Source organism: Pyxicephalus adspersus, chromosome 5 (genome assembly GCF_032062135.1).
Source record: "Pyxicephalus adspersus chromosome 5, UCB_Pads_2.0, whole genome shotgun sequence".
Classification (NCBI taxonomy): Eukaryota; Metazoa; Chordata; class Amphibia; order Anura; family Pyxicephalidae; genus Pyxicephalus; species Pyxicephalus adspersus.
This window is the reverse complement of record NC_092862.1, coordinates 16,010,269-16,022,978: the sequence shown is the minus strand read 5'-3', so window position 1 is coordinate 16,022,978 and position 12,710 is coordinate 16,010,269. Positions and strand designations below refer to the sequence as shown.

Genomic DNA, 12,710 nt, shown 5'->3' with positions numbered 1-12,710 from the left:
GGGGGGGGGGGGGTGATGAGTTTTGTTTTATCCAGTTTGAGTTTGAGAAACCTGTCACATTATATAATAACATTGGTGCACTGCATCAGAAAAAATAATGCATGTGTTTTTTTTGTTTGTTTTTTTCTTGTGCATTTGTTTCTCTTTTAAAATGAATTGGCTCCCTTTGTCTAATGCATATCAATACATGGCATGGTGCATTTGCTGAACTAAACCCTTACATTCAAAACTGCATCCAGACAGGGCCTTTATTGCAAAAGAGTCAGGTGATGTCCCTTCTGAAAATACCATTACCTGCCTGATCGCATTTTGTAAATTGCATTATCTTGTAGGATTATCTATCCTGGTGTGGGTGCCACCATCTTGACCTAGAGTCAGATCTAGGCAATCTTGATTGGTTGTGATGATGTAACTCTTGCCCATGCCCAGCAAATACCTGGAATAGTATATTGACCTGTGCAAAGCTTCAGACATCAATCAGACAAGTAAGTTAGTTTTTTTTTTTTGCCTGTCCCTTCTGCAATAACAAACCTGCCTGGTCGCCAATTTTTTTAATTTTTTTTTTTGCAGAGCTATAGTTCCACATTAATGTTACAAACAGTAGTCAAAGTCTATAAAGTCTTTTTTTCCAAGCTGTCCCTTTAAATTGTAGCACCTAACTGTACACTTCCTGTCTTGGTGTCAAATTTAATCCAGGTGAATAGGATTATATTTACATTGGGGATACTTGACTAACAATAGTAACATTATTCATGTTTATGTTTTGCAGAGGGGACTTCAGTACATATTGGCAGAAACAGCACATGCTTACAGGAAAGGAACAAATTACAAGATCGCCTTCAAGATATGGTGTTGAGTTCTATAAATCAGTGACTTCCGAATGTAAAAAATGGCATATTTAAGGTTTTGTGCTGTCAGTGGCATTGTAAATTTCACAGGCAATCTGACAACATCATATTACTGCAGAGATGGCCACGTTTCAAGGGGAGATCATCAAAATATTCTGTGATTCGTGATGCTTTCTAGACTATGTAATGTCATTCCAGGCAAGCAGAGCCGGGAATTGTGGAGATGGCTGAAAGGTAGGACTTCAATAAAATGTCAAGTTCTACAAGAGATAATTTGGGATTCTGACAGCGCTATGGCACAGCACTGTGGAGCAGGAACAGAGGGGTTGTAGCAGCTAAGAACGGGCCCCTGCCCTCCACATCAACAACATATGTGTAAATACTGTATAGGCAAAACTATTTTTTTTAGCTTTTGATAGAGATAAAGGTAAAATACCTGGGGATTTCTTTTTTTGCTGGGGAAGATTTTAATTCAATTTTTTTTTTTACCAGAAAATATATCTATTATTTTTTTAAAGTTTTCAGTCCTGCATCAAATTCATTTCAGGTTTGCTGAATCACCCAATTCACCCATGATAGTCTATCTTCTCCAGTCTTGGAAAGCGGTGATAAATCAGACCCAGTATCTAATGCTGTCCTTACATATCCAGGGATTCAGGGAGCATTCAGCTCCATCTTTCAAAATGAGACATTGGTAGTTCAGATCTCAGCAAAGTAGTATTTAGGGATGAGTGAGAATGCCTCTGGCATTCTCGTGAAAATTTCCTCAAACTTCCAATGGGTCCGCGATGGGCCACAGCTGCATTCATTGATAAACTCAGCGCGCGATCCCTGGCACTAGAGGTTAAATACCCTCTAGGGCTCTCTGATTGGCTGAGGAAAGGAAAATTTCTCAAGCATCATCAGGATTTTCCTCTCTGATCCTCAGCCAGTCAGAGAGCACTAGAGCTTTCCAATGGGGAGACTTGTCTCCATCAATCTCTAGTGCCGGGGATCGCACACTGAGCTGATCAATGATGATCATTCATTGATCAGCACAGCCCGCGGGCCTTTTTTTTTTTTTTTCTAAGGGAAAATTTGATATCGATCTGCAAATCTACACTGACCATTCTTGCTTACAATTTCGTTAAGCAATAATGGCCAAATTTGCTGCAATCGAGTTTAAAAATCCTGCTCGCTCATCCCTAGTAGTATTATGTTTAGGTGATGATAGTGGATAGAGGATAGAGGTGTGCTCAGTGTGTCATTAAATGCTCAGTGTGACATTAAAATTTCCTTCAATTTTCACACCCGACCCTAATCGGATCACCATTTTAATAGGCACCTGACTATTAAAATAGGGGGTCCGATTAGGGTCGGGTGTGAAAATTGGAGAAAATTTTAATGTCACACTGAGCACACCTCTGCCGGTCTGCCTTCTTCCTATACTGAGTCCCTTAAAAGTGATTAGGCGGCTCTACAGCTGCTCAGATAATTTTTAGTTTGCCAGGAGCCTGCTAATCAAGCTTGTGGCTATTGTTGCAGCAGTGAGCTTGTTTCAACCTTTTATAAAGCTTTGATTGGCAGCAAAACGGTTACACTGCCTCCGCCAACTGGCCTTCTTCCCATAGTGCTGTCATCTCTTTCTAAGTCATTGATGTACATCCACATGGTCTTATGGATAATGTGATTAAGCAGACTTGCCCAGCTTCTTCCAGTGCTCCATGGTCCAAATCTGCTCTGAGATGAGATTTAAGTGAAACATAGATAGTAGAACTGTGTTGGTAAAATAAGTAATGTCTGATAGATAACTCATGTGACGTATACTCATATCACACTCTTGTTCTGTAGATGTCACATTTCTGAGCTTTAGGTCATATCTGCCATGATCAACTCCTTAGCGTGTCACTGTCTCTCATGCCATCTTTAAGCCTTCACTATCATACATACACATCAGTGCTCATCCCCTTATCGCTTGAAGTTCAGACTCACCATCTATATAGTTCCCTACTCAACTACCTTTTCTACTTTATGTTTTCCATAACTGTACATTGTTGTGAATGTATTACACTAATGGGTTGTCTACTGTGCTGGTTTGATTTACGGTCAGTTTGTGTGTGACTGTTGTATTGCAAAAATATTTTTATTGCTTTTCCTCCGGTGTTTGTATATCAAGCTGTGTAAACATAAAACTCTATCTGTCCTCAGTAGCTCTTATAAAATTAACTCATGCATGCAGTTGCCAATATTAAAAAAGAAATATATATTGCTGGCATGATTCAATACCACCGCTAATTTGATGGCCCAGTTGGACAATTAGATGACTAAGTATTGGGCTGCATAGAGATTCCCTGGGTGGGAAGATGGTGGGGGAATAATGAGCATCTGCAATATTAGAAGCACTTTGTAATGACCGCAAATATTTTCTAAACTGTCAAAGCCTTCGAGTTCCTAAGAGTTTTCAGATGCTCCAATGGATTGGTGGATTTCGCCATGACAGTCCTTCTTGGGTGACAATTGCAGATCTATGGCCAGCATAACAGATGTATTACTTTCTTAGTGTATTATGTATAAAATTATCTTGAAGATATACTAAAAACACAATTCTTAATCATGATGTGTTTGCATAACCCACACCTACATTATGTTATTTTAGACCTCTTAAATTCAGAACAAAATATCTAATTCTCCTGTCATTTGATCCTTCACGTTGCCACTTTCAGTAGTTGTAATTGGTGGTCAGAAGCTGCTCTCCATTATGTTGTCTGTGCAGTGGTCTGCTTTTGTTTCTTATCCTTTGACGTCACTCCTGAAGACGTTAGAACCCTTTGAGGAAGTAGTGATGAGCTTTTCCCGACATCCAGTGGTGTCTGTGTCTCCAAGAACAACATGGGAATGGGGGACCATGACCTCCAATATTACAGAGCAGAAGAAGACCTACAACCCAGGGCCTTTTATATTTTTTATTATTACTTTTTTTTTTAGTTTGTATCCCTTAAGATCTGCTCTAAATACAAAACTTCTATTACAGTACACTAAAAAACATAAAGTAAAGACAACATAATATTTCTTTAACCTGGTCAGGTCAGTTTTGAATATTCATTTCATGCAAATAACTTTCATAAAACACTTTGACCATTTATGTTTTACTAGTTCTTTTTTTTATGGAATTAACATAGTTGACAATTTTTATTGATAATTGATTCTAGGTTTATGAGTGTTTATCTTACAGCCTTTCCTTACAGCTTATTTCGCATTCACTATGTCTATGACCTTGCTTCACAAAGCTTGTTTGATCAGGTAACACCAACCATCAGTCAGCCATATTAATCAGAATTGATGCACATAAGCTTTTCACCTATCCTCCTATACAGTGAGCACAGCCAGTCTGACTCCAGGCTTCAATGGACTTCAATCATGTGGTGACATTGCTGGGGAACTCCAGGCCAGCCAAGCAGCATTTTTAGTTGTGTACATTACCAACCTGATGTATTGTTCCAAAGCTGCTTCAAGCAAAAGTAAACTGTACTATTTAACAATTATTTACATTTCCTTTTAGCTGTTTGGTTCAATTTTAAATTTGCCCTACTTATTTGTCATGGTTCGTTGAAGTAGAGCTCCTTTACAATGTGTAAAATGTCCACTTAATGCATAATTTTAGCTCTTAGTTTATGCTACAAACACTCCCATATATTAATTCTAAACCCCATGTTATGCTAAACTCCAGGCAAACATATACCTACTCAGATGATATAAATAGTTTAACATGGGAGAACTTGGGTGATGTAGGAAACCTGGAATAGATCTGGTCCAGGACTTGATAATGTTTGCCAACTAATAGCAAATTATTTTCAAGAAATCCATTGCAAGTTTACTGGATTACCCAGGTTCCCCCATATCCCAGTCTATTTTTTCCAGTCTTGGAGAGCTTTAATCAGGCCCAATTTTTGGTTCCCCAGTTGTTGGTATAATGGCACCTTTGCCTTTTGTAATTTCTATTTTGTTATTAATATTAATATTATTATACAGGATTTATATAGCGCCAACATATTACGCAGCGCTGTACATTAAAGAGGGGTTGCAATGACAGACTAACACAGACAGTGATACAGAAGCAGAGGACCCTGCCCCGAAGAGCTTACAATCTAGTAGTTTGCTGTTTTCTTTATTTATTTTATATCTTTTAAATGTCCTAAAAAAAGATTGAAATATAAAAGTTAAAGCCAAACTTTACTTAAAACTTTTTTGGGATGGAACCTGAAAGGGTTAAACCCCCCTTTCGTTTACCTTCCCCCTCTATTTAGTTTGTATTTGCTGCTCTCAGTTGGCAGCCATTTGTCTTTTGCCAGTGGCTGTTCTGAAAGTGTGGAATGGTGATCCAATTCTGTGTAGCAGCCGGTCCCCTTGCTGCTGCAGTTTTGCACCCTGAGATGACCCCAATTGTGTCCAACTTACCCAGGCAGGGACATAGGCACCTGCAGAATGATCCTGCCACGCATCTGCAAGACAAGACAAGACTTGGGATTGTGTCACAGGACAATTAAATATTTCTGTGTTTAAGATTTTTTTTAATTACTTGGTGGTCAGGTAGGGTGGTGGTCAAAGCACAGGTTTAAGGTGATTTCATCTCTTTCTAAAGTAGAAAGTGGTTTTATTCTTGCCATTGGAGCCTTATCACAACCTCAAATGGCATGGATCATACCATGTAATAAAAAAATCTAAAACAGAATTACTAAATCCACAGTCATGTGCCACAATCCCAATCCAAAAAAATCTTCTTTTGTCTTGCAGTAGAATGGTAGGATCCTTCTTCAGATATTCATGTCCCTGTCTGAGTAATCTGGACACGTTGGCTACCCAGTAGCAGGGTCTTCATAGGGGACTGAACTGCAGCAACATAATAATGTCACAGGGAGGGAATCTGTTAGTACACATACGGGAGAAGATCAACATTTCTCAATTTTAGAGGAGCCACTGGCAAGAGACACATGGCTGTCAACTCAAGGAAGTAAATAAGAACTGAATGGGGACAGAGGCTTTTAAGAATAAAAATCCTAACCCTTTCATACTCCTTCTGTCCTCAATGACCCCTAATTCCCTCTGTCCTGGAAAAACAAAGATATAGACCCTGATTTATTAAAGCTCTCCAGGGCTGGAGAGAATACACTTTCAGAAGTGAAGCTGGGTGATCCAGCAAACCTGGAATGAATCTGGTCCAGGATTCAAAACATTTGCTAGCAAATGATTTTTAAAAATCAATTTCATGTTTTCTGTATCACCCAGCTTCACTTCTGAAAGTGTATTCTCTCCAGCCTTAGATTGCTTTCATAAACCAGACCTATAAAGTATGAGGGAATCATATGGACCTAGGGTGGACAGCTTGTTTAATCTTTGCCTATTCTATTCCAAACTAGAGTTGTCTGGAGTTCGCATACACATAGAATAAAAGAAGCAAGACTTACTGATACTGAAAGAAATCTAAACACTTAATTTAATAATACGGCATTATCAATTTTTAATAATTCAAATTTTAATTTTGTTATTACCGTATTACCGCTATGGGGCCATAATGTAAAATATGTTGACCCTATATTAGGCCAATTCTTTAAAGCCACATTTCCCTATCAAAGACCATATAATCCCCATATATCAGCTTCATCTCTTTTACTATAGCTTTAAATATTTAAAACACTGGAACATCTTTATGGATAGAAATGTTTCTCTTTTACTCTTCCTTCAAAATGGGCCATTGGTCTTCGTAATTATATGATGCAAGGACACTGCTGTACAATGCTGCTAATAACTGATCTTAAATCTCTGTCTTGTGCTGCTTTTTATACAGTTTTCCATTAAGGGAACAGTAATCCTAAATGGCAGTGATTATGTGGAAGCTATTTACAGGAAAGGATAGCTTCTGCAAATAATATATATATATATACATTAACCTATGGCTCTTTATTTGTTTTCTGTAATATCTACTGCCTGCCTATCTACAGCTTAACCTGACCTCACTTTCCAAAGGATAAGGTGATGCCAAATGTCACATGTGCTGTGCAAAAAACGCATTCAGAGATCGTCATCACTGCTACTGCATATGTAACAATTATGCAGGAAATGAAAGATGGATTAATAGAAGGAAAAGATTTTTATTATTGAAATTGTTGATTCTTCTAATAAATTCAGCTTGGCTTTGGCAGTGTAACAACAATCCTGAATCATTTGAATTTAGAGCAAAGTTGCCACTCTTATGTAGTCCATGCCTATAGTGGGATACAAAGTGTTGCAGGAGGAGGGGCTATTAGCCTGTTGCTTGTCAATCAGCACTTGGACACGCCCAGTCATGGCCATTGCTTTCTGGATTGACAACCCCGCCTCTGCTTCTGACACCCTCCCACTATGGTCTGCAGTGTCTGGGAGAGGAAGTATGTGAGACATAAGTGAAAAAGGATTTGGCTCAGTTAGAAAAGATAAAGGTTTTTATTTAATTCATGAGGCTTGTGCAGCACATAGTAATTGGCTGATTTAGACCAGTGTTCATCTGTGTTTACTATAGAGCTTTCTCATTGTGACTCTGCAGGGGTATGGTTGCTCCATCCCTCTTTTGCTGTTCTAGGCTTTACTCTGGTTGACTTTTTTGCTTCCTGTCCAAACCATTGCTTTTCCAGCTACAAATACCTGTATTGGTGTTGATGATCTTCAGCTGACCCTTGGTGCTAACCTCTAGACATCCATGTAGTTCCTTGTGCGGTCAGTTTTGACTTTTACCCTTGGTTCAGCCATGTTACCATTTTGGTGTTATATTAGGGTGTGATTTCTTCTCTCTATAGATATAATATTTTATACATGGGGTTGCATTGCATTTACAATGTTTTTACTAGTTTTGGTAGGGGATTTTTTGTGTTTTTGAGATAGGAAGTGAAAGACAATGTACCCAAAGGGACACAGGTGGGACAACAAAAACATGGGGTTTTCCAGCATTGTTTGCTCTATTTACACCCTAAAAAATAAGTTTGTCTTTAGATATTTTTAAGCACATGCTCAGGTAATCTGTAGTTTATGCAACCGGCTACATTCTGCAAAGTAGCGTGTGCGTTCCCCAACTCTATCTGCAAAATCCATCAGTTATATTAGTAGCTCTTGCATGCAAGCCAAATTGTGTGTTTACCAGCCATTTACCACACCTGTGTCTATATGACCTGCAGGGGAACAATTGGCTCTCTGTATGAAAAACTGATATTTAAGTTTGCAATCTAAACTAAACTTAATAAACACATTCCATAATCTTCTAAGTAAACCTATCATAACGTATTACTGCACAGCCAGGCTTAGATTCACATTTCTTCCTATTTGGCAATCTGCCCAGCCATTTATATCTGCATAAAATCACCTTGCTATTTAAGCCGTAATTCCAAAGACTCCTATTTTAAAGTCATGGACTCAGATTTGTAATGTTTGGGTTCCTTAGTTATTGGATGCTACAATAAGCATGTCACACTCCTCACTGGCATTTTTCCTTGTAGCCTTATTTTTTAAAATTGAAAGCATTCCAGAGTGGTAAATATCAATAAATATGTTATAGTTTATTAGTCCATCATACGCTTTCTAGGGCATAGAAGACTTGAGGGGGGGAGTTACAGTCTTGGTACTTTCTATGATGTTTTTAAAGCATTTTGGATTTGCAATTTTTTAAAATTGAACTCTGGACAGACTTACAAGTAAGCATTATGTAGCTCCCTCTCGATATTAAGGTTTTCATGTTCCTTTAGTTTGGGGGTGCAAAGAAGAGCAATATTTACTTTGTTCCATACTCTCACAGACCTTGTTTTCCCTGGCTGACTAGTTCCCTAAAGCTGCTCATGTATTCCAATTATTCAGCTGCCCTCATCATATTCAATGTAGGATCAGCAGTCCGACATTACACGTGAAGAATTTAAGCTCAAGACCTGCATTGAGCCACAATGTTCTTTCTTTGGCTCAGCTGCAATTGGGAACATGGCTGCTGCAGATCCCAATACACGTATCTTAAAAGTTATTATTATTATTAATTATAATAAACAGGATTTATATAGCGCCAACATATTATGCAGCACTGTACATTAAATAGGGGTTGCAACTAACAAACGAATACAGACAGTGACACAGGAGGAGAGGACCCTGCCCCTAAGAGCTTACAATCTAGTAGATGGGGGAAGTTTCTTTTAGCCACGTGGTTTCTGTAGCCCTGCAGCCATGTGCAAATGTGATTATTTGTGGTGTGTTCTTCTATGCACCTGGGAGTACCTGATCTAACAGTTTTTCCACCGAGTCTGTCTATATTTTAGTAGTAGAGCAAGGTGAGGGGGGCACTTCCCCATATCAGGAAAGTAGGGAACTATACAAATATTGTATTACATTAAAATGTCATTACACCAAACAAACATTTACCCTATTTGGGAGGTGGGCACACAATACTTATTTTTAAAGGCCAAGTGGCATTCAGCCTGAAGGCTCCTTTTATTAGTTTTTGCATGTTGCCAAAATGCCAAAAACAATATTAGCAGTGTAGGCTACAGGCTAACCATGACCAGCATTCTATATTTTAGAATGACACTGAAAGTGATGCCAAGCTCTTTTAACACCTAACATCCTAACAAAGGTGTTACATTTTACCAGGCTTAAACTAGATATATATACTGGTAGAATGAGGCATAATGGGTCTAATGGCTTATATAGATGATATGGCTATATCACCAGTTCAAACAAATCTAGAAGGAAACCACTGTAAACCCAGCCAACTTTCCATCATAGTTCGCTAACTCCTATTCCGGATGACCTTCAGCCATCTTGATTGGCTGTGCAAGAATGATGTAATTATACGTCAACCTGGCACTTGTAAGGAAAGCCAGGAATGCCCATATTCTCTGGGTACTAAAGCTGACCCTGTGCAAGCTAGGAAACCCAGGGTGATCAGGCAGGTAAGTTGCATAATTGCAAAAGGAACATCACCTGTCCCTTTCTGCAACAATGACCTGCCTGGTCATACATACTAAAAAGCGGAACTTTAGATCCACTTTAATGTCATCTTACCAACATTTCGTCAATTAAAGAGTTCTCTCTGCTGCCTTATTCCTTAATACTGCATTTTATGAGTGGGCTGCAAAATGTAGGACATGTTTTGTAGTCCTGTGGACTTTAATGGATAGTGGACAGAGATATCTGCTTTTTGTTATAAATGGGACCCAGGTACTGTGTCTCATAAACAATTGCCACGTTTTGGCTTTTTCCTGTTTCGATGCTTTCAGCCATACAACTGCCAAATTCTTGCTTAGGATGAGTTTCCAGATTCTGGCAATGACAGCACATGTCTGCAAAATGACGGTGAGCAAGTCTGCACACTGGCAGCACATGATAAAAGATGATTATGTGGGAAGACAATTGGGTGTTTAGACCGGGCATTTGTACCTGTATGTAATGATGTTCCTGAATAAGCAGGGTTATCCGATAATATTTTTATGAAAGAATATGGAATACAGATTTAAAAAAAATAAATCTGCCTTTGATGTGTTACATACTACACGTAGAACGCAGAATAATAAGCATATCTCTCTGTCACTTTTTTTTCTCGCGTTGCCATGCTTTTTATCAACACTTGCTCTGACTAGCTTCTTGTGCGGCTTCGACCTCCTCCAGGCTGAGCTTTGCTGTGCCAGGACTTCAAGTTAAATTCAAAAGTCAAATCCATTTATATAACCTGTGCAACAAGATTTCCAACTGTTATCTAATGATACATATACATTTGTATTGTAACCAGTGACATAGACCATAATAAACCATAATTCGGAAGTATTATGCCAAGTACTCCATAAACCACAGACATGACAATTTCCTGAAATATGATGTATCTAATCCTCTTACTATCAGGAAGTTAAGTGCTAGGAAAACAAATATTCATACTTTAAAGGAAGAACATCTTTTCTCCAGCACATTTAATGATACACTGTTGATGTTATATTCGCATAATATTTTTAAAGGGAAATTATAGTGAATGTACAGGAAGAACTTGTTCTCTGGTAATAGTCCAGTGCTTATTTTGTAGATTCTTTCATGGCAGCGTAGGTGAATATTCAATATTTTTTTGTAGGAAGATCTTTATATTTAACATTGTTTTCAGTGATAGAGTTGCTTTAATATAAAAACATTCAGTATTTATTGAAGTGGAATAAATGCTTACAATAGGTAATAGTTGAAAAACAGTTATTAATACCTTATATTTGTATTTAATATAAAATAGAAGGATTCAGACTTATGGATTATTTATTTTAACTCTGGAAGCTTTACTGTCAATGTCTTAACTACATTCTATGGCATCTCTCCCTATTGTTCACAATACTTTCTATGGCAGCTATATTCACTGTCTGTGCTACATTTTATGGCAGCTCTGCCAACTAACCGCACTACATTGTCTAGCAGTTCTTCCCACTGTCCACATTACACTTTATGGCAACTCTGCTCACTGTACATACTACATTCCATGATAGCTTTGCCCACCCCCTCACTCTTTTCTTTTGTAGCTTTCCCCAACTGTCTATATTACATTACATGGCAGCTCTGCCCACTGTCCATGCTAGGATGTCAATCCCTTCCCTGGTGCCCACACTCCTTTCTCTTGTGCCCACACTACCTTCCCTGGGTTGCTTGTCCTCCACTGTCCACCATACAATCTCTGATAGATTTTCCCACACCGTTCACACTATTTTCTCTGGTATTTCTAACTTCATTGCTCACACTACTTTCATTGGTAGCTCTTTCCCCACTGTCCACCATACATTCCCTGGAAGCTCTTGCCCCATTGTCTGGTAGCTTTATCTTCCCTGCCTATACGACCTTCTTAGGCTCTTAGGCAGCTCTTTCTTCACTGCCCACACTATTTTCTGGCAAATCTTCCTTTACTGCCCACACTACCCTTTCTGAGTTTCTTTTCACCATGCATTCTCTGGTAGGTCTTCCCCACTCTCCCCACTATATTTTCTAGTAGCTCTTTTTCCACTGTCCACCCTACACTCTCAAACATCTTTTCCCCTACTTCCACCATTTATTCTACAGTAGCTCTTTCCCCATTGCCCTATTTTCCCTGCCTACTATACCTTCTTACCAGCTCTTGTTCACTACATTATTTTTATGGCAACTCTTTCTACAATGTCCACCATACGTTCTCTGGTGGCTCTTCCACCACTGTCCACCATACATCTTCTAGTAGCTTTTTCCCCACTATCCACCATACATTCTCTAGTGGCTCTTCCCCCACTGTCCACCTTAAATTCTTTAGTGACTGTTCCCCACTGTCCACCATACATTCTATGGTGGTTCTTCAACCACTGCCCAGCAAAAATTCTCTAGTGGCTCTTCCCCACTGTCCACCATAAATTCTCTGGTGGCTCTTCCCCACTGTCCACCATACGTTCTCTGCTGGCTCTTCCCCCACTGTCCACCATACATTCTCTATTAGCTTTTTTCCCCACTACCCACCATACATTCTCTAGTGGCTCTTCTCCCACTGTCCACCATGAATTCTCTAGTGGCTCTTCCCCACTGTCCACCATAAATTCTCTAGTGGCTCTTCCCCACTGTCCACCATACATTCTTTGGTGGCTCTTCCCCCACTGTCCACCATACATTTTCTGGTGGCTCCTCACCCGCTGTCCACCATACATTTTCTGGTGGCTCCTCCCCCACTGTCCACCATACATCCTCTAGTGGCTCTTCCCCACTGTCCACCATAAATTCTTTAGTGACTGTTCCCCACTGTCCACCATACATTCTCTGGTGGCTCTTCAACCACTGCCCAGCATAAATTCTCTAGTGGCTCTTCCCCACTGTCCACCATACATTCTCTGGTGGCTCTTC

General features: G+C 39.2%; 1 long non-coding RNA gene across 2 annotated transcripts in view; it reads left to right on the top strand.

The window, feature by feature from the left end:
• Positions 1-12,710, top strand: part of LOC140330544 (uncharacterized) — a 66,075-nt gene that overhangs the window by 28,327 nt on the left and 25,038 nt on the right. For both annotated transcript variants that reach the window (XR_011920758.1, XR_011920757.1), the window contains exon 3: positions 770-1,082. This is a non-coding gene — a long non-coding RNA (uncharacterized lncRNA). The remainder of the gene's footprint in view (positions 1-769; positions 1,083-12,710) is intronic.